This window comes from Anoplopoma fimbria, chromosome 9, assembly GCF_027596085.1.
Source record: "Anoplopoma fimbria isolate UVic2021 breed Golden Eagle Sablefish chromosome 9, Afim_UVic_2022, whole genome shotgun sequence".
Lineage (NCBI taxonomy): Eukaryota > Metazoa > Chordata > Actinopteri > Perciformes > Anoplopomatidae > Anoplopoma > Anoplopoma fimbria.
Window position 1 is genome coordinate 21344697 of NC_072457.1, and position 6000 is coordinate 21350696.

At 41.1% G+C, this 6000-nt stretch overlaps 1 protein-coding gene across 1 annotated transcript in view; it reads right to left on the reverse strand.

The window, feature by feature from the left end:
* Nucleotides 1-3788, reverse strand: part of atf7ip (activating transcription factor 7 interacting protein) — a 32215-nt gene extending 28427 nt beyond the window's left edge. Inside the window, 1 exon segment of the mRNA XM_054603865.1 lies at nt 3310-3788. The gene's annotated coding sequence lies outside the window, so the exon portion shown is untranslated.
* Between the last annotated feature and the right edge of the window lie 2212 nt (nt 3789-6000).

Sequence of the window (6000 nt, forward strand, 5' to 3'; positions counted from 1 at the left end):
AGACATCTTCTGCTGTACGAAGCTCTCAGTAAACCGTTAGACGCTGATAAACGACGTCTTCCAAAGTGGCAAATGAGTAAAACATTTTTGAGTGGGGAATTACTGGATCGAATCATTTGAAACGATATGACGACATGATTGAATTGTCAGTTTGTTGCGTGTATACATGCATGCACTAGTGTACTCCATAAAAATCATGGATAACATGTTATAATAGGGGCTCCGCTTAAATAGGAACACAAGTATTAAGGCCTGACTTGTTTATTATGGCCTATAATTGAAATGAAAAAATAGTAATTTAAAACAAACCATTCATTGTAATTATCAGCATGGCAACATATAAATGAATAACAAACACCGGGGTATTTTGAGACTGAACCAAGATCATATTTCTTATCACTCTGATTAACAGCCTGAAGCAAAGGAACCGGCTGTAACTGGTTGAAACCGGTTTTTATGGACTTGGTTTGGCTTGAAAAACAACGAGAAATTCAAGCTATAGACTTTTCCATCATCAAGATAAAAAATGCAGGTTTGGAACCTTCTATCACTCCCAAACTGTAAAAGTCTCATTGAAATGAAGCAGAAATGCTCCAGTTTTTTTAGATGGGAAACACACAAACTGCAAAAAAAATACATTACAGACAAACAAATCTGATGACCCAAATGATGTATGTTAATTTGGCTCGAATCTATATCTACGTAAAGAAACTGCACTGGTTTGACATTTATCCTGTTTAGACATTTGTAACGTTGAATGCCTTCTTGCATTCACACATTATCATCTTGAAAGAATACTGCTAAATAATAATACTTCATGTTAACAGATGTTCGCTCGTTTCTAGTAATATGAATTGGCTGGTTTCTCAACCGGGACTCATTTTTGATTAGAAGAAGTAACGGAACATCTGGCAAGATAACCATTTAATCTCTAACGTCTACCAATGATGTAATGTATCAGTAACAGAGCTCAGCTGAAATGAAAGGTGTTATACTCCCCTTTTTGATGCTGCCTAATTTGAGCAACTGTAAAATTCACATCCATATCATTTGTGTGGTTAATTCACTGATATGTATTACTGATAAAACAGAGACAAATATATAAAGGATTTCCATGGACCTATGGTGGCTCAAGAACCAGCAGCTGCACATCACTGATGTACATTTGGCCCCAGACCTGTATAAACCAGAACTGAGAAAGGCGCCACAGCCAGGCACATAAAGTCCTCTTTATTCTCCACATGAAGGACATTTGGAAATCTCCTTTTTAAGCAAAAGCCAGGAAGAACCGCAAAATGTCCTAAATTCTCATTTAGTAGAAATTTGAATGTAGCTAGCCCTGCAAATTGTTGTAGTAGTTGTGTGATAAATAGGAGACTCTCATTGGTTGTAATAGATGAATGGAAATCATATTTAGCCTTCTAACATCTACAAGAAAGCTTCTAAAGAAAATGTAGGAGGGGCCTTTCAAGGCTGCTTCCTCTTCAGCAGGAAAAGAAACTGACAATGAATAACAAGTGCACCATGTGAGCACTGCCACTGGGTGAGGTGGGGGAGGTGAAACCAGAGACAGGGATATACCATGTCCCTAAAAAGGTACAAGCCAACCAGAAAAAGTTTACTTTATGGACAAATCTGGGTAATTTATTTGTTATTGTTAATTATGAATATGATGAAACAGTCTGCAGATAAATTCCCCAAACTGAGGCTGACTTCTCGTTCTAAGGTTCATAGAGCAAACACTCAGTTGGTCACTTATCAGTTCATCACTTCACCTACATAAAAAAAAGTTGCAGATTTTTTTCTCTTTTAGGAACCCACAGGACAGAGCGTTGAGAAAAACTGCTCTACTCATGTATTACCATTGACTTTAAGCCACACCCACATCCTAGGACAGTGTGGTGCATGGAAAATTACTGGGCTGTACCACTTTAGTCCAAGAGGGGGGTCTAACTGCACCCTTTAAGTAATGCAGCAGTTCTTTCTTCACTTTAACCCATTTTTTTTATATCTGCTGTTGATGCCTCAATTGTGTGTTGATTTTCAATTTGAAGATACTCTAATAATCAAATTATAGGAGTTTTTAAAGAGGCCCCAAACTCTTCATTAAAAGGTAAACTAAGGACAATAATCAAGGTGACACAGTTAAAATACAGTTCTTTTGTATTACACACTTATTATCTTGGGGTAGAAATCTTCTCTTCAAAATGTCTCCCTTACTGTCCATCCTTCAAACGGTCCCTTGTGCAGAATGCTGGATGTGCTTGCTGCCTGTTTTAGCACCAATACACTATAGTCGCTTTGGCAAACTTTAGTGGGGTCCAAATACATCGAAGGACGCAGAAGTACATGTCCAGTTGCTAAATTGGGAAGTAAATTAATAACATAAGAAATGATGTTTGATTGCTTCAACGTTAATGGTGTGAGGGTGACTCACACTTCAACAGTGAACTGGGTTCCTTTTTTTTATTCTTGTCCATATACCTGAGTATGTATTTGTGTACAAGCGTTCTTAAACCAAGTAACCACTGATTAGCGGCAAGAACGTCGTAACGCTTTAATACCTATGTGCAAAAGAGAGTTCATTAAAAAACATATACACAAAAACAACCTTGGTAATGCCCACTTAGCACTTATTGTATTCGTATTAGTTTGTTTCACTTATTGTATTTTTTGTTTTTACTTTCTCTTTCGCGAAAACATTCTCACGTGTTAAGAAAACGCGCTAGTTGCTAACATCATTTTAAAGGCTGTGATTAATATCATAATATATATATATTACTTAGATGGTTGTTTAAAAAAGGAGATGCACTTGAACTAGTAGTTCTCTTGAATACCTATGTTGAATACACTTATTGTAAGTCGCTTTGGATAAAAGCGTCTGCTAAATGACTGTAATGTAATGTAATGTGGTATATATATATATATATTATGATATTAATCACAGCCTTTAAAATGATGTTAGCAACTAGCGCGTTTTCTTAACACGTGAGAATGTTTTCGCGAAAGAGAAAGTAAAAACAAAAAAACCCAAGTATTTCAACTTTAAATATTCAGACAAACACATCAGCATTGTTAAAAGATCATTAATGGAGGTTTTAATGCTTTAAAGCTAGAACCCAAGCGAGCCCTTCAACACCGCTACAACCCCAACCTGTCCTCCAGACACACTCACAGTAGTGCTTCATCACTTCATCCACTCCTGAGCCCGGAGTGGACCTCCTCTACCCTCCTCTACCCTCCTCTACCCGCGTGGACCACAACAGGTGAGTTAGAGCGGCTCGTGCTAGCTGCAATACCACGACTCACCTCACTCTGCGCGTGGCGAAAAGCAGCGTTCCTCCTCCTCCTCCTCCTTCCGCCGCCGTGCAAGTCTGCAGCCCGGTGCGCTCGGGACGGGGTGTGCAAGGTAAAGGTCCTCCGGTTGTGGGGCATTCACCGGGACACACAGCAGTGAGCGGAGGCACAAGGAGCGAGTAGTTGTGGCTCCGCGGAGCCGACAGAGCGCTCTCCTCTTTCGCTTAGGCGGAGGTTCCGCCCCCTTTTTTCCGTGCACGACGGAGGCTCCGCCCCCTTTTTCGTGCACGAGACAATCCCAACAGAGCGGTTGGTCGACGGACTCGGCGCTTTGACCAACCGCTGCTGTCCGAACGTCGTAACCGGCGGTTTGTTTTTTTTAAACGTCGTTCTAACGGCACTGGTGGCGGTGCTGAGGCCGGATAGGAAGGATAGGAACAGCACCGGGACCCGGCCGGGAGGTTTGTATGGACGGTGGTGGTAGGACTGACACAGGGGGAGGAGGAGGAGGAGGAGGAGGGGGGGTCTATGGCAGCAGCAGCTCTGCTTGGAGGAACTGCAGCGGGACTCTAAGCACAGCTCACGGGGCCGACGGCTGGAACAGCGGGAGCAGACATTAGGGGGAGGGGTGTGACGTGTGCACGGCGACGGGGGAGGGGCTTAACTGTGGAATACAAGGGGGAGGGGCTTAACTGTGGAATATAAGGGGGAGGGGCTTACCTGTGGAATATAAGGGGGAGGGGCTAAACTGTCGAGGCTGAGGGGAGGGGCTTAACGGTGGAGGCGGGGCCAGCTGAACAACAGTGTGAAGAACGGTGTAAACAACTACAGGCGGCCTGTCATCGTAGTTTGTGCATCATTCTGATGGTGGTGTGTTTTGTTTGGTTTACTGTTGTGTGTAAGTAAGTTATCCAGCATTTTAATGACCTTCAGTTTGCGCCTTGTTGAACGGTGATTTTTTTTTCTTTCACATATTCAACAAGAAAACAGTCCAAGTCAAGGTTATAGGAAGAATGCTCACCCAGCTGGTGACTGGGAATGTATTATTATTAGTCTGGCAACAAATAATATACTCTTAAAAAAAAGAAAGAAAATTGCACTATGATTTCATGGATTCATCACAACAATTCAAGAAGCCTTTTTATTTTAAGCTTTAAAAAAAGAAAAGAAAATGAATCTATTACATTGACATATGGTCTGTATATTTGATCTCCCTTCTGACATTACACGGTTCAGTCAGCCATTTTGTTGACACACTTCTGGAACGTGTAGTTCCCCAGGAGGCCAGCAGGGGGAGAACTACAGTAATGTTTGAATCATAAGCGTTGTAGATGTTCCTGTCCTCATGGATACAGCCTCTCTCCTGCTGTATAGTCCCACATATATATATATATATATATATATATATATATATATATATATATATATATATATATAGTTTCACAGCTAATCCCCAAATCCATGTGATGTGGTAGCTGTGCTCCTCCTCACCTCTGTGCCGTGCTCTCACACACACTGGCTTACCAGACCACTGCTAGTGGAAAAGAAAGAACTTTTCATGTTGTAATCTACACGTGTGTTCAAATCCAGTTAAAACAGCTACACTGTAACACAGTGCCTCTGCATTGACACTGACCTATAGAAAGAACTGACACCTTTCAATAGAGCTCTTGTGTTTAGGGAACACTGTATGCAGACCACAGGCAGCACACAATGCAAGACTTGAATCGTCAGTGAACGATGATGAACAAACATGTGCACACGGATGTCGCAACGGTTGAGGGAAAATAATTTGCACATACATTTCCGCACAAAAAGGGGCGATCGGATATTTATCGTTGAATCTAATACTTAATATCCAATAACAGGTCAGTCCTGTTAGTCCTGAGGAGCAGATGAGCTACGTAAGCTCCATGTTCCAAGTAAGAAAGGCAAAGGTGAAGAATCAGGAGAACCTACACAAACAGATTCCCATGCTCGACAGACATACTGTCTTTAACGCCAATTCAACATGATGAATGAGCCAAAAGACCACTGGTAAGGACAGACTAGTGCCAGGCGGAGCAAGACACACCACTAAAACTAATGGTTGATAGTCAGAAACAGACTTTCCGGGGGGGTCGATTTTTGTGCCTCCCCGATCTTCCAGCCTGTGACCGGGAAATCGGTCTCAGCACTCTATCTCGAAGGACATTCCAATTCCAAAAAACGCATCTCGAGGAGCGAGGAGGTTTGCCCGTTGCGTAAGACTTTTTTTGGCACCAGTGACATAAGAAGAGGCTTCACACACAGCTGGAATATTTTTTTGCGTTTTGTGTTCATAAATTGCAGTTATTTAAGTTGATCAAACCTTTTGCCCTTCACTACTGGTGTTGCATGTTTTTTTTCTTGAATGTAAGTTTATCCAATTCAACTAATGTAATAGTGACATGATGTTTACCATTCTCTTGCATTCCGCTGTATTTCATGTTGTCACATAGAGAGAGAGGACTGTGTTTATTTGTATATATTATACAGCACTCAATCATATATATATAACACATGTCAGTCTTTATTTTCACAGTACTTTTCAAACAAACATGTAGTGATTCATACAATAAAGTATATATAGGCTATAGTATATATGTGCGTGTGTGTATGTTAAATAAAAATGTATGACATCCGTACTTTCTTGTCACAATATTCTGCATTATGATTTTAATT